Source organism: Giraffa tippelskirchi, chromosome 14 (genome assembly GCF_054371585.1).
Source record: "Giraffa tippelskirchi isolate mGirTip1 chromosome 14, T2T-mGirTip1v1.2.pri, whole genome shotgun sequence".
Classification (NCBI taxonomy): Eukaryota; Metazoa; Chordata; class Mammalia; order Artiodactyla; family Giraffidae; genus Giraffa; species Giraffa tippelskirchi.
The window spans coordinates 62857110-62883192 of NC_137288.1; the positions used below are offsets into that span (position 1 = coordinate 62857110).

General features: G+C 38.9%; 1 protein-coding gene across 1 annotated transcript in view; it reads left to right on the plus strand.

The window, feature by feature from the left end:
- Positions 1-26083, plus strand: part of DCC (DCC netrin 1 receptor) — a 1991552-nt gene that overhangs the window by 416645 nt on the left and 1548824 nt on the right. Inside the window, exon 5 of the mRNA XM_081562140.1 lies at positions 15990-16140. The gene's annotated coding sequence lies outside the window, so the exon portion shown is untranslated. The remainder of the gene's footprint in view (positions 1-15989; positions 16141-26083) is intronic.

The window sequence follows — 26083 nt, forward strand, 5'->3', positions numbered from 1 at the left end:
AATCAGTTTGCATGTCTATCCTTACTTATAATAATCTTATTTCTAATTAATAGTTTTCTTATTGGTAGAATGGGGATGATAGTCATGCCAAGCTCAAATATTTGGGTGAGGTTTTAATACATTAACACAGGTAAAGAACTTAGGGCAGTATCTGTCACAAGGTAAGCATTTTGAAATTTACTGCTGCTTATCATTGTTATTACTTTTTTATTGTCATTGTTACCTTGTTATATGCTTCTGCACGGTTTATGTTTCTATATACACTAATAATCTATTTGTGAATTTAGTTTATTTTCCTGTTGGGTTATTGGATTTTTCACACTGATATTTAGTAATTCTTTATGATTAACTAAATTAGTACTTTGCTATTTTGGTCTGATACTCTCCTGAGCTGGTCATATATATTCAACTATGTTTATAATATTTTCTTGTACAGATGTTTTTAAATTTTTAAATAGATAAACACATTAATCTTTATAGTTTTTGAGTTTCGTGTCTCTGTAGTTTCTGAGTTTCAAACAGCAATCCATTTCCATGACTATGACAAGATTTTCCCAAATTTAGATATTTTTATTTCATTTCTCCATGGTGAATTTGGCTTTTAGAAATAAGCAATAATCAGTTACAGGATATAAAGGAAAAGAAACTTCCACTAGCATTAGTAACATAAAGATAAAATACTTAAGAATAAACTCAACAACATATATGTAAAATTTGTTTGGGTGAAATTGCAGATACTCCTGAAAGGCACAAAAGTAGACTTGGACATTCATTCTTATTCACGGACAGGACTTACTAAAGAGCAGGAAAATATGAATTTGCCTTAAGCACACATATACATTTAGGGTAAGCTCACTAAAATACTACTTTTTTTCTCTAGACAAGTTTTTCTAAAGTTCATACAAAAAAAGTAAACTTGCCAAAATAGCTAGAGAAAACTACCTCCAAAAATTTGTCAGTAAAGTTAGGACATAAAATAAGTTACCATAGTGAAAATAGTGTGGTGTTGACCCTTGATTAGAAAAATAAATCAATGGAAGAGAGCACAAGTTCTAGAAAGGAAAACAGCTACATAAGGGTATTTGCTATATGATCAATGTAGCATCAGATATCACTGGAGAAAATATTGGCTTTTGAGTAAATGGTGCTAGGACAACTGAATGGCCATTTAGAAAACACATAAAGCTGGACACGTACCTCACATCAGTTATCAAACTCCAAATGGATCAAAGATCACAAAGTAAAAAAAAAAAAAAAATCTCAAATGACTAATAGAAAATATTGGTAAGTTATGAAACTCAAGATATTTGAACTATGATTCAAAATCAAGAGGCAGAACCAAAAAGAATGATAAACTTTATTAAATAAAATTTTAGGGTAAAAAATGCCACAAACAATTCAAAAGAATATTTTTGCAACTTACACCAATTAATACACAAAGAAGTCTTAAAAAGTAAGGCAAAAAAGACTAAATGTGATAGAAGAACAGATAAAGGACATGAATAGTTGACAAAAGAGAAGCATAAATATCTTTTAAACATATAAAACTACATTTTAGTAATAATGAAAAAAATTATGACCAGTCATTGAGATACCATCAGATTGGTGAAAGTGAAAGTGAAAGCAAAAGTCTAAAAACTTGACAAAACACTTTGTTGGTAAAACTATGAAGAAACAGGCAATCAAATGTATTAGCAGGAATTCAAAATAGTACAAGTGCTAAAAGGGAAAATTTGGTATTATTTTATAAAATTGTATGTGCATTTACTTTTTGATTTCTAAATATCAGTTCTTGCAATTGACCTGGGAGATAGATCTCCACAAAAGAACACAACCACCACCACAGCTATAATAAAACATGTGGAAAGTTACATCTTACTGAATTTTTTGTTGTAGCAAAGGAGTGGTAATAAAATGCCCCCCAAAATGACTGGTTGAATACATGACTGTAGATCAGTATGGCTGAATATAAAAGTCTGTAAAAAGAATGTGAAATAGTTCCATGAGCAGATTAAACTGAATTCTAAGTTATTTTACCAGGTGAAAAAAAGTAAGATTATTATTGTTTTTCTATAAGAAATTTTTAAAAATGAGTACATATTTACAGGAAGGACAAAGAAGAAACAAATGAATATATTTATTTTTGAAAATGTTTACTTTAGAATGCAATGGTATTCTAATGGCAGAAAGAGGAGGAACTAAAGAGCCTTTTGATGAAGGTGAAAGAGGAGTGAAAAGCTAGCTTAAAACTCAACATTCAAGAAACTAAGTTCATGGCATCCAGTCCCATCATTTCAATGCAAATAGGCAGGGAAAAGGTGGAAGCAGTGACAGATTTTATTTTCTTGGGCTCCAAAATCACTACAGATGGTGATTGCAGCCATGAAATTAAAAGGCACTTGCTCCTTGGAAGAAAAGCTGTGACAAACCTAGACAGCATATTAAAAAGCAAAGACATTACTTTGCCGACAAAGGTCCGTCTAGTCAAAGCTATGTTTTTTTCCAGTAGTTATGTATGAATCTGAGAGTTGGACCATAAAGGAGGCTGAGTGCCAAAGAATTGTTGCTTTCTAACCGTGGTGCTAGAGAAGACTCTTGAGAGTCCTTTGGACAACAAGGAGATGAAGCCAGTCAATACAAAAGGAAATAAACCATGAAAATTCACTGGAAAGACTGATGCTGAAGTTGAAGCTCCAATAGTTTGGCCACCTGATGGGAAGAATTGACTCATTGGAAAAGACCCTGATGCTGGGAAATATTGAGGGCAGGAGGAGAAGGGGACGACAAAGGATGAGATGGTCAAATGGCATCACTGACTCAATGGACATGAGTTTGAACAAACTCCAGGAATAGTCAAAGACAGGGCATGCTGCAGTTCATGGGGTCACAAAGAATCAGACAAGACTTAACAACTGAACAGCAACAAATTTAGAATGTATGTGAGAATAGTGTGGAAGGGTTGAGTTAACATGTCATGTAGCTTTGACTTCTGAACCATGGAAAAGTTTATACACTTAAAGTTAAATAAGAAAGAATAAAGGCAAACCCTAAAATTGAACCAAAGAATAACTAGTGAGCCTAAAGTTATATCAAACTGATCACACATCCACTAAAAGAAAAGAATGAGTTCAAGAGATTTTGAACCCTATACCATGACTGTGTATCATTCATAGGGAATACTCTAAAAACAAAGAAACAAAAAGAATTGCACAAAAATCAAGAAATTCATTCAGTATGTTTATTTTTAACAATCATGTTTTAGTGAATGCTAATAGTAATACTTTAATATTATCTTAGTAGTAGGGTATGTTACTGAGGAGGAGTGCTAAGTTGCTTCAGTCGTGTCCGACTCTTTGTGACCCTATGGACTATAGCCCACCAGGCTCCCGTGTCCACTCCAGGCAAGAATACTAGAGTGGGTTACCAAGCCCTCCTCCAGGGGATCTTCCTGACCCAGGGGTCGAATCAGCATTTCTTATATCTCCTGCATTAGCAGGTAGGTTCTTTACCACTAGCGCCACCTGGTACTGTAGGGTGAAGCAAATATATTAAATACATTAATGTTCTTCCAAAGCAAGATTTTCAGGGTAAAAAAGATGTGATAATGAAATAAAAGTAGAGAAAAATTCCTTTAATGGTAAATTTAATTAGAAATATAAATACAAACATATACATTTTGAATACATTTTCCCCACCCTGTGTACTAAAAAGATTTGGAATCAAAAGTGTCCAGGAGCCATGAGCTAATGCCAGCACCCAAATTTTATTTCTAATACCATTTCCCATTAATAGAAAACAGAGCTCCTTTAAAAGTGGACTGGTATTAGATTGTTCCAGTCAGCTACTGCTGTATAGTAAACCATTTCAGGATTTAGTAGCTTCCAAAACAATGGCAACACTTGTGCTCATGAATCTGCAGTTTGGGCAAGACTCAGCATGGTTAACTTAACACTATTCCACTCAGTGTTGGCCGGAGTTGAGATCTCTTGACTGACAAATGTCTGACATGTGACATGTGTGATATGTCTGACATGTCTGACAATGTGACATGTGACAATGTGTGACATGTCTGACAAATGATGCTAGGAAGACCCCAAAAAAGCCAGGGACTGGAAAAGCAGGGGGCTAGAACATCTAGAGTTCTTTGAATTTTTTTTTTTTCATCACCATGTGACCTCTTCACCTCGGTAGTGTCAGGGAAACTAGACTTACATGTTGCTCAAAACTCCCAAGGAATGTATTTCCAAAGAAAGCAAGCCAGCAATAAGCTGCATCTCCTTCCATGACTGGGTCCAGAAACATAACAGCTGATGCATTCTGTTTGTTAGAACTGAGTCATCAAGGGCTAGCTCATGTTGAAGAGGAAAGGACCTAGAATCCACCTTTTCCCCCATATTTTTCATGTATCAAAATTCATTCAATCATTATCAGACTCTTGCACACATTTAACTTTTCAACAAATATTTTTCAGTACATAATATATACCTGGGACTATGCAAAGCTTACCTTTTTAAGTTGTACTGAACAGTTTTCTAGATATGCTTTTTTCTTTGTTTCTTTGGAGTATCTTCCTCGGAGTTAGAGGACTGGGCTGAAAGTTGTGAGTTTTTTTCTGACCAGTGCTTTGCATTAACAATCCAAAATGATTGTACCAGTGTATCTTGTGCCAGGCAGTACCTGAGGACACTAAAGCCCACTAGCATTAAGTATTACCCATTTTTACTGCTTTCCTAAAGATACCATTTTCCACAAAACTCTATAATGATCAGGAGAAAGCAGAGTTCACTGTCCTGAAGCTGTGCTTTCAGGTTATGCTTACATAACAGCAGTCAGGTCTTAAATCAGGGAGTATGTCAAAGAATTTGTGAATATTTTGTAAAACCTGTGCTCAGATCTATAGGAACATGCAATGAAAACTGGAACCTCTCGTTATGCTAAAAATCAAGGAAGTGCTCAAAGAGTAATATGAATCTGTCAATAACACACAAGCATGTGTTACTTAAGCGTGCTCTTACTGGCTCTATTTGGGACAACTGAAGCATTATTATGAATAGTAAGTGTAATTAACTGTAACATTTGAAGAAATGAAAACCTTTAAGTCTATAGTGATATTCAAAAGATGGAGGAAGGGTGACAAAAGTTCTTTGAGATGGATGCTGGCTAGCACACCTAGAAAGAAATAGTAGCATTTGAATATCATTATTTTGGAAACTCTGGGCTTCCCTGGTAGCTCAGCTGGTAAAGAATCTGCCTGCAATGCAGGAGACTCTGGTTCAATTCCTAGGTCGGGAAGATCCCCTGGAAAAGAGATAGGCTACCCACTCCAGTATTCATGGTCTTCCCTGGTGGCTCAGATGGTAAAAATCAGCTTGCAGTGCAGGAGACCTGGGTTTGATCCCTGGGTTGGGAAGATCCGCTGGAGGAGGGCGTGGCAACCCTCTCCAGTAATCTTGTCTGGAGAATCCCCATGGACAAAGGAGCCTGGCGGCTACACTCCACGGGGTTGCAAAGAGTCAGACACAACTGAGTGACTAAGCACAGCACAGCATTTTGGAAACGTCGATGTAAGAACTAGTTCAGGCAAGGGACAGACTTACATATTAGAAACCATTAGGTAATAATTTGTTCAGAAACAGTATGTTCATCTTATGCCAAAGAATGATTCCACAGATTACTTGATGATTGCAAAGAGTGGAATGTATTTCAACATGGAGCAATCGGATCGTTGCTATTTTAGCCAAGCAATCAAATTTGGCATCAGCAATTTTAGACACGTGGACCTGTTATGACCTTTCAAGCCTTGCGTTGTTATTCAATATAAGGTGGCAGACACCTTCTGTGACATAGTCTTGCTTCCAATGATTAACTCAAATTCAATTAGGCCTTGAGTTCTAATGTTAGGTTTACAGAAAAGCAGTAGATAAACGAATTAAAATAAATCAAGTACAAGTCAGAAAAATCCCTAAATGTGAAACACCTGTAACATAACTGGTCTGGATTCTTCAAAAAGGTCAGTGTTTAATAATAATAATAATAAATATGTGGAAGGGTTGTTGTTTAACCTATTAGGAACGATTAGGCACTGTAAAAAAAACATGTGGAATTCATTAACCTTTATACAATCTTGACTCAATCACAGAAATCACAATATAGAGAGGGAGTGGGGAGAGAAAGAGGGGAGGGAGGGGAAAAACAGCCACAAAAGACAGTCTTGGGACAATTAGGGACCTTTGCATGTAGACTGAATATTAAATGACACATGCCTGAGATCCTGTTTGAAAAGCAGTAGATTGGACAGAACTAGATTTATAGGGCCAATTAATTGTGTGATTTTCAAGTAGACTCAAGTCCATCCTCAAAGAAGGGTAATAAAATTTACGGGCAGAAGCTGCATCATTAAAGTAACTGCAGTAGCCACCAGGGTGACTGTTTCAGATATAACTCTATATAACTTTAAAACTCTACACACACACACACACACACACACACACACAATAGCTAGAGTAATTTAAAAAATAGTCATGATGTTTATTAGTTACCCTATCTACTCATGAGATTAATGAAAAGGGGATGGAAATTGATTACCATCAGCACCAGGGAAGGGTGTGAGGCCCCGGTGACCTAAGATCATCTGTCTCTCCATTCGCTGCACTCCCTCCTTTATAGAAATCCTGTCTCTGCGTTGGCCCTGTTGCAATTGATACCGAAAATAAATTCCAAAAGGCAAAAGATCAAGAGTTAAAACTCAACCCAGGTGTTCATGCGACCATGCCAGGTCTCCGCCCAATCGTGTGAGCTCAAGCATAAAGCAAGATGAAACCCACTGATTGCTGCTTAATATTCTCAACCGCAGAAACCGTATCTCCTTAAGAGGAAGTCAAATTTTATCTTTGAAATTAACCCATCTTTTAATATACACTTATCAATAGTTTCCTCCTCCCTCACCGTCTCGCTGTCTCTTAAATTGCCATGTTCTATTGACTTTTTTAAATTAAAAACGCAGGATTCATGTCTGGATTTAAAATTAGCGCTACGGAAAAAGATAGTGACAACCAATATTACAAGAAAAGATAGATTTTGTTTTCAGTGCAACAGGAAGATAGCCATATTATCCAGAGAGTGGAAGGATAAAAAGCTTCATTGGGCCATTAGTTAGGAGTAGATCTCTCTACCTGGATGTGTAGAGCGTATTTGCTCAAAAATCTCTGTCAATGAACAGGAAGGAACACATTAGAAAATTAAGCAATTCAACAATAGTCCAACTTTCTGCCCTTACTGAATATTTTAATTTGGAGGAGAAAAAAATGTCTAGTTTGGCATAGAAATATTTTGATCTTTGTCCAACATGGTTCATTTCCTCCCAGTAATTCATCATACATATAGGCTGCTTATAACTGCTCCAAGGGGCTTTTGAGGTTCTGAGAATGTCTCTAACCCCAGATCTGCTGACATTCAGGCAGAATTTAATCACGTGTGTGAGTTAAGTCTCTCAGTGGTGTCTGGCTCTTTGCGGCCCCATGGACTATAGCCCACCAGGCTCCTCTGTCCATGGAATTCCCCAGGCAAGAATACTGGAGTGGGTTGCCATTTCCTCCTCTAGGGGATCTTCCCAATCTAGGGAAATTTTAATCATGATCACCATCTATTCTGCTTTTCTAGGAGATGTCTCAGCTGAAGTTAGCCTTAGCTAACGTGGTTAGCTTTCACGTATGTAGTGTGTCCAGCTTTAGTCTTTTCCTATACAGCATCTTATGTAACTCTTTCGTTAAACTTACCATCTTTCTGTTATCTTTATAAGCTACTTTATAGAAAAGAGAGACGCTGTTGAAACAATAGTCTTTACTTTTCCACTTCAGCAAATGTAAAACTTCTGTCATCTAAGGGAAATTTCTTCCTGCAAAGTACGTGGAACAATGGCTGGCACATAATTCACTCCATAAGTTCCTGCTTTCTGTTTCTTTTTTTTTTTTGGATTAATTTAATTTTAAAATTTATTAATTTTTTAATTGAAGGATAATTGCTTTACAGAATTTTGTTGTTTTCTGTCAAACCTCAACATGAATCAGCCATAGGTATACATATATCCCCTCCCTTTTGAACCTTGCTCCCATCTCCCTCCGCATCTGACCACTCTAGGTTGCTACAGAGCCCCTGTTTTCTGTTTTTTTTTTTTAATTGAAGTATAGTTGGCTTAAAGTATTATGTTATTTTTAGATGTACATCATAGTTATTTGATATTTTATTGATTATATACCATACCAAGTTATAGAATTTTGGCTATATTCCCCATGCTTACATCCTTGTGACTTATTTAATTTTATACCTAGTAGTTGTACTTCTTAATCCCCTGCACCTATCTGGCCCTCCCAAACCATCTCACAATTGGTAACCACTAGTTTTTCTGTATCTATATGTCTATTTGTTTTGTTATATTTGTTCATTTATTTTATTGTTTAGATTTCACATGTACATGAAAGCATACCAAAGTTGTCTTTATCTGTTGGATCTAGTTCAATGTGCATAATACCCTCCTGATGTATGCATGTTTTCACATCTGGCAAAATTTCATTCTTTTTTATGGCTAAGTGGAAGCCCATTATATATACACATATACCACATCTTCTTACTCATTCATGTGTTGATGGACATTGAATTGCATCCATTTCTTGGCTATGGAAATACTGTTGCCATGAACATGGAGAAGCATGTTACTTGTTTTTGCTTATCTGGGAAACTGTTTATCATCCCTTCAATTCTGAATGATTACCTTGCTGGGTAGAGTAACCTAGATTGTAGGTTTTTCCCTCCTTTCAGCAACTATAGTATACTATGTCACTCCCTTGTGGCCTGCAAAGTTTCTGCTGAAAAATAAGCTGATAGCCTTAGGGAAGTTCAGTTCAGTTCAGTTCAGTCACTCCTTCGTGTCTGACTCTTTGACCCTATGGACTGCAGCATGCTAGGCTTCCTTGTCTATCACCAACTCCCAGAGCTTGCTCAAACTTATGTCCATTGAGTTGGTGATGCCATCCAACCATCTCATCCTCTGTTGTCCCTTTCTGCTCCTGCCTTCAACCTTTCTCAGCATCAGGGTCTTTTCCAATGAGTCAGTTCTTAACAATAGGTTGCAAAGTATTGGAGCTTCAGCTTCAGCATCAGTCATTCCAATGAATACTCAGGACTGATTTCCTTTTTGACTTGTTTCACTTGTTTGATCTCCTTGCAGTCCAAGAGACTCTCAAGAGTGTACTCCAACACCACAGTTCAAAAGCATCAATTCTTTGGTGCTCAGCTTTCTTTATAGTTCAACTCTCACATCCATACTACTGGTAAAACAATAGCTTTGACTAGACAAAACTTTGTCGGCAAAGCAATGTCTCTGCTTTTTAATATGCTGCCTAGTTTGGTCATATTTTTTCTTCCAAGGAGCAAGTGTCTTTTAATTTCATGGCTGAAGTCACCATCTGCAGTGATTTTGGAACCTAAGAAAATAAAGTCTGTCACTGTGTCCATTGTTTCCCCAACTATTTGCCATGAAGGGATGGGACTGGATACCATGATCTTAGTTTTCTGAATGTTGAGTTTTAATCCAGCTTTTTCACTCTCTTCTTTCACTTTCGTCAAGAGGCTCTTTAGTTCTTCTTTGTTTTCTGCCATAAGTGCGGTGTCATCTGTGTATCTGAGGTTATTGATATTTCTCCCAGAAATCTTGATTCCAGCTGGTGCTTCATCCAGCCCAACATTTATCATGATGTACTCTGCATATATGTTAAGTAAACAGGGTAACAATAAACAGCCTTGACGTACTCCTTTCCCAATTTGGAACCAGTCTATTGTTTCATGTCCAGTTCTAACTGTTGCTTCTTGACCTGCATACAGATTTCTCAGGAGGCAGGTAAGGTGGTCTGATATTCCTGTCTCTTTCAGAATTTTCCACAGTTTGTTGTGATCCACCCAGTCAAAGGCTTTGGCGTAATCAATAAAGCAGAAGTAGATATTTTTCTGGAACTCTCTTGCTTTTTCGATTATCCAACAGATGTTGGCAGTTTGATCTCTGGTTCTTCTGCCTTTTCTGAATCTAGCTTGAACATCTGGAAGTTCTCAGTTCACGTACTGTTGAAGCCTGGCTTGGAGAATTTTGAGCATTACTTTGCTAGTGTGTGAGATGAGTGCAATTGTGCTTTAGTTTGAACATTCTTTGGCATTGCCTTTCTTTGGGATTGGAATGAAAACTGACCTTTTCCAGTCCTGTGGCCATTGCTGAATTTTCCAAATTTGCTGGCATATTCAGTGCAGCATTTTCACAGCATCATCTTTTAGGATTTTAAATAGCTCACCTGGAATTCCATCATCTCCACTAGCTTTGTTCATAGTGATGCTCCCTAAGGCCCACTTGACTTTGCATTCCAGGATGTCTGACTCTAGGTGAGTGATCACACCATAGTGGTTATCTGTGTCATGGAGATCTTTTTTGTATAGTTCTTCTGTGTGTTCTTGCCACTTTTTCTTAATATCTTATGCTTCTGTTATGTCCATACAATTTCTGTCCTTTACTGTGCCCATTTTGCATGAAATGTTCCCTTGGTATTTTCTTGAAGAGATCTTTAGTCTTTCCCATTTTATTGTTTTCCTCTTTTTATTTGCATTGATTGCTGAGGAAGGTTTTCTTATCTCTCCTTGCTATTCTTTGGAACTCTGCATTCAAATGAGTATTCCTTTTCTCCTTTGCCTTTCACTTCTCTTCTTTTCTCAGCTATTTGTAAGGTCTCCTCAGACAACCATTATGCCTTTTTGCATTTCTTGTTCTTGTAGACGGTCTTCATCACTGCCTCCTGTACAGTGTCATGAATCTCCATCCATAGTTCTTCAGACATTCTGTCTATCACATCTAATCCCTTGAATCTATTTGTCATTTCCTCTGTATTGATTTAGGTCATACTTGAATGGTCTAGTGGTTTTCCCTACTTTCTTCAACTTAAGATTTTGCAATAAAGATTTCATGATCAGAGCCACAGTCAGCTCCCGGTCTTGTTTTTGCTGACTGTATAGAGCTTCTCCATCTTTGGCTGCAAAGCATACTTCAGTCTGATTTTGATATTGACCATTGGTTGATGTCCATGTGTAGAGTCATCTCTTGTGTTTTTGGAATAAGGTGCTTCCTACGACCAGTACATTTTCTTGGCAAAACTCTATTAGCCTTTGCCCTACTTTATTTTGTACTCCAAGGCCAAACTTACCTGTTCCTCCAGGTATATCTTGACTTCCAACATTTGCATTCCAGTCCTCTATGATGAAAAGGACATCTTTTTTGTGTGTGTGTCAGTTCTAGAAGGTCTTATAGGTCATCATAGAACCATTCAACTTCAGCTTCTTTGGCATTAGTTGTTAGGGCATAGATGTGGATTACTGTGATAATGAATGGTATGCTTTGGAAATGAACAGAGATCATTCTGTACACTGCATTTCAGACTCTTTTGTTGACTATGAGGGCTACTCCATTTCTTTTAAGGGATTCTTGCCCACAGTAGTAGATATAATGGTCATCTGAATTAAATTCACCCATTCCAGTCCATTTAAGTTCATTGATCCCTAATATGTCAATTTTCACTCTTGTCATCTGTTTGACCACTTCCAATTTAACTTGATTCATGGACCTAACATCCCAGGTTCCTATGAAATATTGTTCTTTACAGCATCGGACTTCCATCACCAGTCACACCCACAAATGTATGTTGTTTTCGCTTTGGCTCCATCTCTTCATTCTTTATGGAGTTATTTCTCCAATCTTCTCTAGTAGCATATTGGGCACCTACCAGTCTGGGAATTCATCTTTCAGTGTCATATCATTTTGCCTTTTCATACTGTTCATGGGGTTCTCAAGGCAAAAATACTGAAGTGGTTTGCCATTCCCTTCTCCAGTGGACTACGTTTTGTCAGAACTCTCCATCATGACTCGTCCGTTTTGGGTGGCCCTACACAGCATGGCTCATAGTTTCATTGAGTTTGACAAGGCTGTGATCCATGTGATCATTTTGGTTAGTTTTCTGTGGTTGTGGTTTTCTTTCTGTCTGCCCTCTGATAGATAAGGATAAGGGGCTTGTGGAAGCTGTCAGTGTTCTCCACTTATCCCAGGGCCTGGGAGACCTGGTTAAGCTGTTACCAGAGTGATCTGACCCAGCCAGTCTTACAAGGGACCTTTCTATGCAACATAAAATCAAGATTTATACATCAACTGCTTATTGAGAGATGCTGATGTGCTGGTAAAGAAATCCCAGGAAGTTCCTTTGTCCATGCATACTGACCTATCAAGTCTTCCAAGAGTCTTACATTTTCAACACAGTTATAAAACTTCAAAACAGATTTCCAGTGAGGGATTTCCCATATGCTAATTTCACAGATCAGGAATCCAAGAATCTAAAAAATGGAGTGATTTGCTTAGGGTCACTTGGCAATATAAAAATAGAATCAGAATGGATCTTAATTTCTTTGCCCCTGGTCCAAAGCTATTTCTTCTTTGTTTATTTGAAAGTAAGCAATTATACTACCTAGGAAGGAAATGTCACATACACACACACATACACACACACTAACAGCCAAAACAGAGGAAACAGGAACAAAAGCATAAAGGAAAGGGCCTATATAAGGTTAGTTTTTTTTTGGGGGGGTGCATAGAACAGGGGGAGATGTTCAGAAGACAGACCCTGCCCCACTCCTACCAACCTCCCTCAGCAACCTGGAAGTCTAGAATTTCCAGGGAGTGATATCCCAAAGGGCTCTGGATATCAGGAGCTGTGATGATAAAGAAGAGTCAGGCTGAGAGGGAGAGGGCTATCCAGAAAGACAGAGGGATAGGGTGGCAAACCGAACCTGTTCTCAAGGAAGAGATGAAGCCAACTCCCAGCCCTGCCTCTATCTACGAAGCTCCCCAGGGCCTCAAACTCAATTTCTCCCCAGCTTCTTTGTAAAACTAAAGTAAACACACTGGAGCACTGTTTACCAGAAGTGGCCAACGATGCCCCAAGGAGCAATATCCCTGACCCTGTAATGCTGTCAGCAGAGAAAATGCTGATGCGATATTTGACACCCAGAGTTCAAGGCAGAGAGAAACTGGGAGAAAACAAATGAGCAGGTGTAATGGTGTTTTACTGTGGGTCCCTAGCAAGAAGAGCACATTCTGTCATCACCCTGAGATCAGTAATTAGAACTGTCGTCTAAGAAGCACAGACTCCAAATCTCCCTAAAGTGGTAAAATAGCCCAAGGTGACCATGCACTCTGATCCTGGTCTCCAACTATTCAGATTGAGTTGACAAGCTTTTAAGGAAAGCTTACTGCTATTCCTAATAATAGCAGCCATATGTACGTTACTCTGTATCAGACACTGTTCTTAAGCTTTGACTTTCATTTAACAAATCCTCATCACAAGCTCATGAGATAGGTGCTGTTATTATTTTCATTATACAAATAAAAAATTGAAGCTCAGAAAATATATATAACTTGCTCAGAGTTTGGTGACTGGTCAGTAGTAGGACCGAGATTCCACTTCAAAAGTTTACATTCTTAATCTGTACCTTCTAGGCAGGAGACCAAGCTTCAGGGCATTGGTGGGAACTACAAAGCATGTAATACAAATAAGAGGCAAAGCCCCAAACCTGGGCAAAGGATAAGGGAAGAGTTCCTGCACAGTGATGCCCACTTGGTCACCTGAATCAGGAAGAGGAATTAGGCCGACAACAGGGGGCCCTGGAGAAGGAGCAGCAAGTACTGTGACCTGCAGGGCGAAACTCTGGAGCATTTTCAGATAAATGAATCCATTTCCACATAACTGGAATGCAGAATTTGAAAGGTAAAAGGGAACATGTGAGGCTGAACAAGTAAACAGTGACCAATCCTCAAGGGGCCTTAAGATGCCTTAACAAATGGGGTGTGGGTGGGGGCCTGGGTAGGTGTTCCCTTTCTAGTCCTCCATTTAGAATATGTGGATAATTTTAGATGATTTTGCTTTCTTTCATATATAACGTATGGTGATAGAATTGTTGACAAATTTGTTCAGCATTGGTAAGCAATTTATCAGCATATTGGTATTCCAGACTTTTGTCTCATTCCAGTGCAGCCTTTAGAAAAAGCTTGAAAGAGAAAAAAAAATGTTTTCCCTGGCTACCCTCCATTTCTCTTAATGATCATTTCTGCATTGCCAGGATTACTTCTCTTTCAGATCTTGTTTCAATCATAATGGCTCAGGAAATAATTGTAATAGTTGCAATGGATTGAATCTCAAATATGTGGCCCAGAGAATCAATGCCAGCTTGACTTGGTTAAGAGCGCCGAGTACAGAAACAAACCAGATCTGCTTCAGACCTTGGCTTTATCACTTCCCAGCTGGATTTGTGCATGCTAAGTCACTTCAGTCTTGTCTGACTCTTTGTGACCCTATGGACTGTAGACCACCAGGCTCCTCTGTCCATGGGGATTCTCCAGGCAAGAATACTGGAGTGGGTTGCCGTGTCTTCCTCCAAGCGATCTTCTTGATCCAGAGATCAAACATGGGTCTCCTGAATCTTCTGCATTGCAGGCGGATTCTTTACTGCTAGACCACCAGGGAAGCCCCACCAGATGAATAACCTTAGGCAAATATCTTTGCTGCTCTGTGCCTTAGTTTTATCATCTATAAAAAGAAGTGATAATAACAGATATTTCTTAGCCTTATGAAAGTGAAAGTGAGAGTTGCTCAGTCGTGTCTGACTCTTTGTGACCCCATGGACTATACACTCCATGGAATTCTCTAGGCCAGAATACTGGAGTGGGTAGCCTTTCCCTTCTCCAGGGGACCTTCCAAGCCCAGGAATCAAACACAGGTCTCCCGCATTGCAGGTGGATTCTTTACCAGCTGAGCCACAAGGGAAGCCTAAGAATACTGGAGTGGGTAGCCTATCCCTTCTCCAGGGGATCTTTCTCACCCAGGAACGAAACTGGGGTCTCCTCCATTGCAGGCAGATTCTTTACCAACTGAGCTATCAGGGAAGCCCTCTTAGCCTTATATACATGATTAAGTGGTTGGTTGTATGTCATATCCTTGGGACAGAGTCTGGTGTTTAACAAGTAAGTATGTACTAAGTGTTAACCATTACTGATATTTGTCCCAGAGAGATGGAGAGTGAAGTGTGAGCAAAGAGCTGTGGGAATATAGGGAAAGGAGTGATTCATTGGAGTAGAGAAATTTTCAGAAAAGAAACCACAGAAGATTAGGCATTTTCTACATCATTTTTTTTTTCTTTTGAGAAAAGAAAGTGATCATACCATCATTTTTTTCCCCCTTCTGCATCAGAACAAGTAGCCCTTGTCTGTGGAGGAGCCATTTATTGCAGCCTTCCTGAAACCCAGATCAAACTGTCTCTGGTGCAAAGACTCAGGGCATCATTTATTTGAATCATGTCTTATTAATAAAAATATTGAGGCATTCTCCTGTTTTAAGAAAATCTCATTAATAAAAATCTAACCTTGAACAATAAGCCACTAACCACTTTGCAGCAGAATTATTTACTTTATAAAATGGTCTGTAGCAAATTTATCTTATTTTTAAATAAGACACTCCTTGAATGTTAATTTCCAGCATTTTGATTTTCACTTTCCATTGAACTGAGGAGACATTAGCTGTGGAATCTGAATTGCTCAGCTGCGTAGCACCAAGCAACTGACTAACACTATTTAAAATTTTTACAACAGCTGTGAGATGGAAGTATTATTATCCATGTCTTAGAGTTAAAGAAACCAAGACTCAGAGAAGTTTCCTTAGTTGCTTTAGTTTACAAAGCCAGAACATGAAAGAGCCTGGATTGAAAACTAGGTACCAGTGACTGTGGTCTTCTCTACATGAAAAAGCTTCTAAAAACATAGGTTTAAAACATTCTCCAGAAGGAAACATCATTTACCTGTTATTATAATCTCTCCACTGAGAAATCAGAAGAGGCTTTCAGGCTCTAATCTGTTTTTGCAGAGCTGCCTGGCTGCTTTTGGTCCTGACTTTAACTTTGGCTGCGACACAATCATCAGCTCGGCCTTCCACTCCTACCTAACTCAGCTTTCCACCTCACTTAACAACAGGCCAGCTTGATAATGGAATCCTCTACTTCCCAAAACATAAGATGGTAAGTGGAAATTTTACTCAATAACCCAATCCTTTTAACTTTAATTAAGCTTGTTTCAAGCCTCTGTCTAAATTTGGAACTGACAACTTAATTGGTTGTCCAAGTAGAGGAGGAGAGAAAATGCTCTGTCTGGCTGGATTAGGACAAGAATCCTTTTAACAGTGGCAGCAGAGACAAAGCTCCAAAGTATAAACTGCTTCTGATGTAAAATTTTTCTACGATGCTCTCAGTTTGGAGGGATCACTTCTGAAGACATATTTTAGCCATTCACTGGTAAACCGCAGTCATTTTTTTTCCCTTTGTGGTTGAACTTACTGAACCTTTGCCTTGAATCCATTCAAATAATCATTATCTTAACTGCTACCCCAAAGGGGATAAAGTCCTTAAATTTTGTAGAGTCGTGTGCCTTCTTCCAGATCATACTCTTCTCAATCAGTCCAACTAAGATGCAGTTACTTCCACACTGCCTAACAGATTACCTACAGTTGGATCAGTTCAGTTGCTCAGTCGTGTCCTACTCTTTGCGACCCCATGGACTGCAGCACGCCAGGCTTCCCTGTCCATCACCAACTCTCAGAGCTTGCTCAAACTCATGTCCATCCAGTCGGTGATGCCATCCAACCATCTCATCCTCTGTCATCCCCTTCTCCTCCCACCTTCAATCTTTCCCAGCATTAGGGTCTTTTCCAATGAGTCAATTCTTCACATCAGTTGGCCAAAGTTTTGGAGTTTCAGCGTCAGTCCTTCCAATGAATATTCAGGACTGATTTCCTTGAGGATTAACTGGTTTGATATCCTTGCAGTCCAAGAGACTCTCAAGAGTCTTCTCCAACACCACAGTTCAAAAGCATCAGTTCTTTGGTGCTCAGCTTTCTTTATACTGCAACTCTCAGATCCATACATGACTACTGAAAAAACCATAGCTTTGACTAGATGAACCTTTGTCGGCAAAGTAATGTCTCTACTTTTTATTATGCAGTCTAGGTTGGTCATAGCTTTTCATCCAAGGAGTGAGCGTCTTTTAATTTCATGGCCGAAGTCACCATCTGTAGTGATTTTGGAACCCAAAAAAATAAAGTCTCTCAGTGTTTCCATTGTTTCCCCATTTATTTGCCATGAAGTGATGGGACCAGATGCCATGATCTTAGTTTTCTGAACGTTGAGTTTAAGCCAACTTTTTCACTCTCCTCTTTCACTTTCATCAAGAGGCTCTTTAGTTCCTCTTCACTTTCTGCCATAAGCGTGGTGTCATCTGCATATCTGAGGTTATTGATATTTCTCCCGGCAATCTTGGTCCCAGCTTGTGCTTCATCCAGCCCAACATTTATCATGATGTACTCTGCATATATGTTAAGTAAACCAGGGTAACAATAAACAGCCTTGATGTACTCCTTTCCCAATTTGGAACCAGTCTGTTGTTTCATGTCCCGTTCTAACTGTTGCTTCTTGACCTGCATACAGATTTCTCAGGAGGCAGGTAAAGTGGTCTGATATTCCTGTCTCTTTCAGAATTTTCCACAGTTTATTGTGATCCACACAGTCAAAGGCTTTGGCGTAGTCAATAAAGCAGAAGTAGATGTTTTTCTGGAACTCTTTTGCTTATTCAATGATACTGTTAAGCAAAACTGAACTATTAGATTCCATGTTTCCTGAAGGCAATAGACTACTGAAAAGCAGTGTGTGTGTGTTTATGTGTTTGCATGCATACATGTATTTATTTGACTGCAGCTCATTGGGTCAAGAGGTCTACTTGCACCTCAACAACACAGATCTCTAAGAAAAGACGAGGAAAACAATGGAAAATAAGCCTCAGAATCAGTACAGAGCTCTCAGTCTTGGCAATGTGTAAAATGACTAAGAAATTGCATCTCCAAATTTGTCTTCCCTTTTTTTAAAAAAATTATTTATGTATTTTTGACTGTGCTGGGTCTTCATTGCTGTGCAGGCTTTTCTCTAGTTGTGAGCAAGAGCTGCTCTCTAGTTGCGGTGCGCAGGCTTCTCACTGTGCTGGTTTCTCTTGGCTTGGAACATGGGCTCCAGGGCACGCGGGCTCCAGTGGTTGCAGCGCGCCGGCTCTAGAGCACCAGCTCAGTAGTTGCGGTGCATGATGTGGTGCAGCATGTGGGATCTTCCTGGATTAGGGCTCAAACCCGTGTCCCCGGCATTGACAGGTGGATTCTTTACCACTGAGCCTCCAGGGAAGCCCCAGTTAGTCTTCCTAATAATGAAGCTTATATGGAAGGAACACTGGCGAAAATAAACAAAAATGTCAAACAGAAGGAGCCCCAGAGATTACCTAACCCACCTACCTTCCTTTATTGGTGATTTTACTGAAATTCAGACAGATGTATTCCCCAAGTTCATAGAGGTAGTCAGGGAACCAGGAGTCTCTGATATTTAGTCTATGGCCCTATCCCACAGGATCTATGTCACTTGTTCATTTTCTGTGGTCTAATGTGTCCTGATTTACTATGGTATTCTTCACTTCTTGTAAGTCACAGAAGTTAGAAACTACACTCAATCATAGAGCCCATGAGAGGCATGAAAACATCAACACAATAGAAAAATAAGGTTGTATAGAGTGAGAGGTGATATTCTGAAAATTAGAATGCTTCCTTTTCTTTTAAACTTTCCATGTTTCCTTAAGGCAATAGACCACTTAGATTGGGGTGTTCAGGAGCTTTGAAATATAGTTTTATGAGCAAATTTTTGTTGCGGGGATAGCTTGGTACTTAGAGATGAGAAAACTCTTCATTATGGTGTTGTCAAGATCAGCTCCCTCATCCAGGGACCTGAACAGGTCTGTGCTCACTGGTAGCACCAAGATAGTTGCCTTTCGCTTTCTGCTGCACTCTGGCTTGCCATCCATTTATCATGTCTCATGCACATTAAATCTGGAAATTGTAAGTGACTTCCAATTTCTAAGTTGTTGTCCTCATTTAGATCCGTGTTTCCTGCAGGGAAGGGCTAACAGTATCATAGATATTGGACATGCCGGACATAGAACTGAGGTCCAGGAGTCTGTGTTGTGGGTGGGGCTCAACAGATTGTGCTGAGTAGCTTGCTCTTGCGTCTTTATGGAAGTGGCTGCAAATTTATGGATCTTTTGTGCCATCCCTGGTCAGTCAAAAAAGTATCCAATATCCCAATTCATAAATTCGTATTTAAAGCACTATTCATTTATTCCATTCAGCCTACAGTTTTTCATGAGCATCTGCTATGTTCAAAGCCTTAGTTATTTGCCAACCATATTCATAATTTCTGTCATAGCTCATATTCCTTGTATTACCTACACATTTTTTGGCCATATCACCTCCAAAATAACTTAATATTTTTAATTGTAATCAGTTCATTCTTTGCTTGAATTTATATCAAAAGTAGAGTTTGGAGTTTGTGTTACTCACCACAAGGGCAAACTAGCTGACTCTGTCTTCCCTACTGAATCTGGAAGATGCTAGAGAAGTTACTTGGAGAAAGCAATGGCACCCCACTCCAGTACTCTTGCCTGGAGAATCCCATGGACGGAGGAGCCTGGTAGGCTGCAGTCCATGGGGTCGCGAAGAGTCGGACACGACTGAGCGACTTCACTTTCACTTTTCCCTTTCATGCACTGGAGAAGGCAATGGCAACCCACTCCAGTGTGCTTGCCTGGAGAATCCCAGGGATGGTGGACCCTGGGGGGCTGCCGTCTATGGGGTCGCACAGAGTCGGACCCGACTGGAGCGACTTAGCAGCAGCAGCAGAGAAGTTACCACTCGTGAGGAATGTGGAGTTTCTTGTAGCAAGTGGTACAAAACTGTAAACATTCCTCAGGAGGCTTAAAGTCTCTGAGTTACTTTTTTTTTAATGTATTTATTTTTAATTGAAGGATAATTGCTTTACAGAATTTTGTTGTTTTCTGTCACATATCAACATCAATCAGCCATAGTTCCTTTTTACATGGAAGAAATGGTGACCTGGATCAATAGAAGAGTCGAGTGAAGGCTCCCCGGTGTACCATTGTCTCTCTTTCAGGTTGCCTTGTGAAGCCAAGGCTGGAAGTCATGACCTGGTAGGGAATTGTCTTGGTTGCATCTGAGTACAATTACAACTTAGTGATGCAAAATTTGGCTGGCACTAACCATGTCCTCACAGCTCTAAAAAGAAAGGGGTTGGAATAAATATCCACACACCACCTCAACACCCTACCTTAGATCATGAGATCTACCCCATGAGTAGCATAATCAAGAAGCCTGTAATAAAACCTAGGCGTGATTGAGTCACATAAAGTTGACCTAGAACCCTGATGGGATAGGTGTTCATCCATCTAACAGATATTGATGAAGTGACTGCTCTATGCCAGGCATTGTTCTAAGTGTTGAAGATATTAGTAAACAGTACAAAATTCCCACCCCTAGAAATTTACATTCTAAAGGAACTAGATAATGAATGTATAGTTGTTGGTGTTGTTCAGTTGCTCAGTCGTGTCCACTGCTTTGTGACCCCATGAACTGCAGCACACCAGGCTTCCCTGTCCTTCACTGTCTCCCAGAGTTTGCTTAAACTCATTTTCATAGTCAGTGATGCCATCCTACCACCTTATTCTCCGTAGCTCCCTTCTCCTCCTTCCCTCAATCTTTCCCAGCATCTGGGTCTTTCCAGTGGGTCAACTCTTTGCAACAGGTGGACCAAGCATTGCAGCTTCAGTTTCAGTGTCAGTCCTTCTAATGTGTATTCAGAGTTGATTATCTTTAGGATCTACTGGTTTGGATAACTGACCATGAGCTCTTTCCCCCTGTTCTTTCTTCATCACGGGCCGGATAAGTACCATAAAAGGTGAATGTCTCTGTATAAAAGAGAGTCTGGGATGATGTGACAAATGATGTCATGGGGGAGAACAGAGTCCAGGAAAAGAGTAGAAATGGTTAAGCAGATTATGTTGCTATTGCTGCTTAGTTGCTCAGTCATGTCCACCTCTTTTGTGATCCCATGGACTGTAGCCTGCCGGGCTCCTCTGTCTATGGGTTTTCCCGGGCAAGAATACCAGAATGAATTGCCATTTTCTTCTCTAGGGGATCTTCCCTGGCCAGGGATCAAATGTGTCTACTGCATTAGTAGGAGGATTCTTTAACACTGAGCCACCAGGGAAGCCCTAAACAGATTATATTAATAGACAATCTACCTAGAATGTAATTCCCTTCCTTTCAAATCACAGCTAGAAGAATAAGGCCAGGATTAGACAACACCCTTCTCAGATACAAAGATTATAATTTGAGGGAGCTGACCTTGTAAAAGGAACGTCAATAAGACCATAATAAAATTAAAAAATCACAAAATATTTGATGACAACGATATAAAGCAATAACAACAGGAAATACATACTAGAGAAAGCAGAGCTAATGGAGCAGAAACAGCAGGAACTTTGAATCAGCATAAAACATATCCTGAGGCAGATAAGGAAAGGTTTATTGCAAACATGAAAGAAAGAGCAGATGTGTTTAAGGAAGAACCAGTTAGAAACATTGGATGTGAAACAGTGTAATTATTTAAATCAAAGGATCTATAAAAATTTAAATAGCAGAATAGCTACAAACAATTAATTAATGGGCTGGAAAATCATGTTGAGAAGATTATCCAGATTAAGGGGATGGCATAAATAGACAGAACATATTTGGGAAAAAAAAAAAAGAGAGATAGATCAAATTACAATGCAAACATTCCAGAAAGAAAGATTTGAAAAGGCAATGTAGGAAGGTAATCTTTGAAGAAAAAGTGAGTGTTTTCCAGAACTAAAGAAAGACACATGACCTTAGATTAAAAATGGTTTCAGAGAGTGTAGCAGCCCACAATAAGCAGATAAATAAAACTGTACATCCAGACACAGCAGAATGAAATTTAATAAATGGCTTCCAGAGTGAAAAACCAATTACCTATAAAGCCACAGGCAGAAGATAGGACCTCAAATTTCTCAAAATCAACAAAACAATGAGATCACATGTTGGTGGAGCTGGAGAAAGAAAGGATTCTAGATTAGCCAGAAAATAGATAGTTCAAATGATGGGGCAAAATAAAAATCTTTTCACCTTATCACTCACAGAGTGCATCTAAAGTATTATTTTTAGCATATTCCCTAATGAGATTATGTTAGTCCACAAGGAAGCAATAATTATGAAAAGCAAGAACAAGTAAGGACATTAATAAATATCATTTGTTTTAATAAACAGTAACTAAAGGGAAATATGTATCTACAACATCTAATCTACAACTTAATGTCACATCAAAACTGCTGAGGTGAGTTGTTGTAAAGAACAAGGGGAGTTAAACGTCAACCAGGGTTCTTAACATATAAGAGAAGTAGACATAAGTATTAAAGAAATTGAGGCATTCACCAGGAAAAGAGAACTATATGCTTTAATAAGAGAATTGTAACCATCAGAAAATGCAATGAAATGTATAAGTTTAAATAAGCAATGGAGTATCAAAGGAGAAAAAGACAGAAGGAAAAAAGAAAGATAGATTGATGTAAGCAGTAAAAATTGTCCTGAGTCAAACCAAAAAGGCAGTAGAAATACATCCATATTCCTTGGTATAATAATACATAGAATGGATTAAAGACATAAATCTAGAAACAGACTCAGAAAAGTTTAAGAATCTAGAATATCCTTTTTTTTCAACTTAAAACAAGAGAAAAAGGTTGTAAATAAAGAGATGAGAAAAGAGATAGTAGGAAATCATGAAATATAAAAATAAAGCTGAGATAAAGTGGTAAAGAAGCTGCATGCCAAAGCAGGAGACTTAAGAAACATGGATTCGATCCCTGGGTAGGGAAGATCCCCTGGAGGAGAGCATGACAACCCACTCTAGTATTCTTGCCAGGAGAATCACATGGATAAAGGAACCTGGAGGGCTACAGTCCATTGGGTCACAAAGAGTCAGACATGACTGAAGCAACTTAGCTAGCTAATCTTAGCTAGCTAATATCAAGTAAAATGGAATTAAGAAGTACACACACACATATATATATAATACATACATCTGAGTTAGGAAAAGCATAGAACACAAATTGGCACAACTCAATAGAAAATCTAGTTGTAATTATCATTAATGATTTTATTACAAGACAAATTATAGGCAAATCTCCTCTGCAAAACAATTCCAAATAACTTGTGTAAATATTTTGCCTTTAAGAAGGAGCATAATTCTCTACTTTTAAGTGTGATAGCTCATAATGACTTCCTTCTAAAGATACAGTATGGAGAAAGGGGAAAAGTATAAGTTAACAGTGGAGAAACCTGACAAATATTAACTACCTCAATCAAGTGATCAAGATTTCTATCAACAGATGGAAATGGCATGTTTCTTTTGATCTTACTCTCCCAAGTCTTTAACCTCAATCTAATCATGAAAAAAACAACAGACAACTCCTGTATGAGTAACATTCTATAAAATACTTGGCTAGTACCTTTCAAAACTGGTTAAGGTAACCAGAAATAATGAAAGTCTGAGAAACTGTCACTGCTAATGAAGCCTGAGGGAACTTGATGGCTAACTGTCTTATGGCATTCTAGATAGGATCCAGGAATAGAAAAATAGCCATTGGGTAAAAGCAAATGACACCTGAATAGTGTCTGAATTTTATTTAATCATAATGTATGAACATTTGTTCATTAACTGTAACAAATGAACCATGCCAATGTAAGATATAAATAATAGGGATATTGTTTTTTGGGTATATTGGGTCATTCTGTTATCTTCATAATTTTTCTGTAAATCTAATATTCTTTTAAAATTGTTCAAAAATATTATTTAAAAAATGCTAGCTAACAGGCTTTTTTAAAGGATCCTAGTAGGAAGTCAAGAGATACCTGGAGTAACAGGCAAGTTTGGCCTTGGGGTACAAAATGGAACAGGCCAAAGGCTAACAGAGTTTTGTTAAGAGAACACACTGGTCGTGAAAAACACCCTCTTCCAACAACACAAGTTCAGTTCAGTTCAGTCGCTCAGTCGTGTCCTACTCTTTGCGACCCCATGGACTGCAGCACGCCAGGCTTCCCTGTCCATCGTCAACTCTCAGAGCTTGCTCAAACTCATGTCCATCCAGTCGGTGATGCCATCCAACCATCTCATCCTCTGTCATCCCCCTCTCCTCCCACCTTCAATCTTTCCCAGCATTAGGGTCTTTTCCAATGAGTCAACTCTTCGCATGAGGTGGCCAAAGTATTGGAGTTTCAGCTTCAACATCAGTCCTTCCAATGAACACCCAGGACTGATCTCCTTTAGGATGGACTGGTTGGATCTTCTTGCAGTCCATGAGACTCTCAAGAGTCTTCTCCAACACCACAGTTCAAAAGCAACAATTCTTTGGCACTCAGCTTTCTTCACCATCCAACTCTCACATCCATACATGACTACTGGAAAAACCATAGCCTTGACTAGACGGACCTTTCTGGGCAAAGTAATGTATCTGCTTTTAAATATGCTATCTAGGTTGGTCATAACTTTCCTTCCAAGGAGTAAGCGTCTTTTAATTTCATGGCTGCAATCACCATCAGCAGTGATTTTGGAGCCCCCAAAAATAAAGTCTGACACTGATTCCACTGTTTCCCCATCTATTTCCCATGAAGTGATGGGACCAGATGCCATGATCTTAGGTTTCTGAATGTTGAGCTTTAAGCCAAAACAAGTCTATACATCAACATCACTGGATGGTCAATACTGAAATCATATTGTTTATATTCTCTGCAGTTGAAGATGGAGAAGCTCTATACAGTCAGCAAAAACAAGACCTGGAGATGACTGTGGCTCAGATCATGAGCTCCTTATTGCAAAATTCAGGCTTAAATTGAAGAAAGTAGGAAAAAACCTTCGGCCATTCAGCTGTGACCTAAATCAAATCCCTTATGATTATATAGTAGAGGTGATGAATAGATTCAAGGAATTAGATCTGGTAGACAGAGTGCATGAAGAACTATGGAGAGGGATTTGTAATATTGTACAGGAGACAGTGACCAAAACCATCGCCAAAAAATAAATGAAAGAAGGCAAAGTGGTTGTCTGATGAGGCTTTAAAAATATCTTAGAAAAGAAGAGAAGTGAAAGGCAAAGGAGAAAGGGAAAGATATACTGAACTGAATGCAGAGTTCCAGAGAGTAGCAAAGAGAGATAAGAAGGCCTTCTTAAGGGAATAATGCAAAGAAATAGAGGAAAGCAATAGATTGGGAAAGACTAGAAATCTCTTAAAGAAAACTAGAGATACCAAAGGAACACTTCATGCAAAGATGGGCACAATACAGCACAGAAATGGTAAGGACCTAATAGAAGCAGAAGAGACTAAGAAGTAGTGGCAAGGATACACAGAAGAACTATACTAGATAACTCAGATAACCATGATGGTATGGTCAGTCACCTAGAGCCAGACATCTGGGAGTATGAAATCAAGTGGGCCGTAGGAAGCATTACTATGAACAAAGCTAGTAGAGGTGATGACATTCCAGCTGAGCTGTTTCAAATCCTAAAAGATGATGCTGTTGAAATGCTTCACTCAATATGTCAACAAGTTTGGAAAACTCAGCAGTGGACATAGGACAGGTAAAGGTCAGTTTTCATTCCAATCCCAAAGAAGGATAATGCCAAAGAATGTTCAAACTACCATACAATTGTGCTCTTTTCACATGCTAGCAAGGTTATGCTCAAAATCCTTCAAGCTAGGCTTCAAAAGTATGTGAATTGAGAACTTCCAGATGTACAAGATGGATTTAGAAAAGCCAGAGGAACAGTGATCAAATCGCCAGCATCTGTTGGATCATAGAGAAAGCAAGAGAATTCCAGAAAAACATCTACTTCTGCTTCATTGACTATGTGAAAACCTTTGACTGTGGATCACAATCAACTGTGAAAAATTATCCAAGAGATGGGAATACCAGACTACCTTACTGACCTCCTGAGAAACCTATATGCAGATCAA